Source organism: Elephantulus edwardii, unplaced genomic scaffold (assembly GCF_000299155.1).
Source record: "Elephantulus edwardii isolate Elephantulus edwardi_28Jun2011 unplaced genomic scaffold, EleEdw1.0 scaffold00047, whole genome shotgun sequence".
NCBI lineage: Eukaryota > Metazoa > Chordata > Mammalia > Macroscelidea > Macroscelididae > Elephantulus > Elephantulus edwardii.
In genome coordinates this window covers 6,986,269-6,988,477 of record NW_006399797.1, presented here as the reverse complement: position 1 = coordinate 6,988,477, position 2,209 = coordinate 6,986,269, and positions in this window count along the sequence as shown.

Sequence of the window (2,209 nt, the reverse complement as noted above, 5' to 3'; positions counted from 1 at the left end):
CTGAAATAACACTATTATGTAGTGTCCACTGACATAGTGCAAAGCTATGGACACTTAATGATTAGTTGCTGAGTGTAATTCCTGGGAAAAGATTGTGGACATGTGACTCTCACTGCTTGCTCACTCTTTAATCACTTGCTGCAAAATCAATACTTACTTATTGCTAGTTTCGCTTTTGTCTTTTTTTTTTGGTAAATGTTAACATGTGTACATTTCTTTTGGTTAGTAAAAGCAGTACTACTGTAGATTTTAAAATAAATGTAAAATAATATAGATTGCAAAAATAAAGAAGTATAAAATAATCTTTAGGAGAATGAGGCATACTGTTTTATGAAATGAGTATTATCATCCTCATTTTACAAAGAAGTTATTTTCTTGATAAAATTATCCAGTCAGAAACAGGATTCAGCCCATATTTATCTTATTAAAAGGCTGTGTATTGCAAAGCTAAGTAGTTGATGCTGACAAGAAAGAAGTTATGAAAAAGTTAAAGTCTTTTAGATATTTGATAGGTCTAACCATGGCAAACGTCTCAGAAGTAGTGAAAATCACAAAAGATTAATTAGAAAGGTATTACTTCATTGATTCGAGGAAAAATCTTGAATTGAAAATTGCATACCAGTCAAGAAGTGATAGAGTAAAAGAAATAATTCCATGTGGGAAAATTCCAAGTGGAAACATTATAAAAAAAAAAGATTCAATAGATAATATAAAATAAAACCTTCTCCTTCTTTCATAGCAACCACTTCACATTCTTTTCCAAATTAGAGTTTCCCTCTAACAAGACCAGGAGGTTTGACGAGAAGGGGAACAAGGGACCAGGAGTGAGCAGCACTTGAAAACATTTAGTCATGCCAATCCTTTGTGGAAAAATTTCAGCTGCAAATTAATTCAGTGACTGAGCAATCATTGGAGATGAACTGAAAGTTTGCTGCTACAAAGTTAATGTTAACATTAAAGAAAACATTTACTAAAATAGTAGGAAATGAGAAAGTTGAGCAAAATCGAACTTGGTGGTCTAGTGGTTAAGATGCTGCACTGTCAACCCAAAGACACATGGTTTGAATCCACAACCCACTCCAGTGGAGAAAGATGAGAAATATCTGTGATTTTACTGCCTCTGAAAACACACTGAAAGGTAGTTTTAAGTCAGTACCTAATCATAACAGCAGTCCGTAGTGTGTTCAAAACTCTTCTTCAACATCATACCTCAGAGGTATCTATTCATCTTCTGTCATCCCTAGTCATTGACCAGATCTTGCATGTATAGCAAGTAATTGTGAAGATCATGGCTTGGATCAGGCACACCTTAATCTCTAGACTGACTTTCTCTTCAGTACAGATGTTCCCAGTACAATTCATCTTTTTATTTCCTCGCTCCTGGTCCCAAGAGTGTTGATTGTGAAGCCAAAAAATTTGAAGTTGTGAACTCTCTCAATCTCTTCTCCATCTGTCATGATTTCACCAATTGGTCCAGTGGCGAGAATCTTTGTTTTCTTGATGTTGAGCTTCAATCCATATTGAAGGCTGCAGTCCTTTACCTTCTCTAGCAACCGTGGACTACTAAGAGAACAAACAGGTCTGTCCTGAGAGGGTGAAACCAAACTGCCCCTTTAAGGCAAGGATTTTTGAAGGTCCTTTTCACATAATTTGGACATGTCCAATATGTGTAAGCTGATTGGCTGTTTCTGATTTCATTAACAATGAACTGTGGGCTGGAAGCCTCTTATTTAAGCAGACAGGTATTAACTGTGCTTGAGAAAAACATTGTTCTAAGTGGTACAGCACTTGTCTGTCAGTTTGCTATATTGAGAAAACTTGGGGTTGCTGTGATATTGGAATCTGTGCCACGAGTGTGTTAAATGCAATTTGGATTACCCATGGTGGAGGTCCCTGAATAAGACAGAGTAGGAGGCAGGATGGGCCATCTATTTCCTAAGCAGCAGGCCTTTAAAAACTCTACGAACCCTAAAGAAAGAGGTTTTATACTAATATAGTGTTAAAGCCCAGGTTGGAAGTCAGTTGAAAAGAGGAAAAAATAGTAACAAGCATCATTTAATAATTGGAACATGCAATGTATGTAACTTGAATGCTGGAAAACTGTTAAGATTGTTAAAAATGAGGTGGAAAGCATGAATATTTACATACTAGGCATTAGTGAGATGTGATATACCAGCTTTGGCCACTTTGAATGAGATGATCATATGGT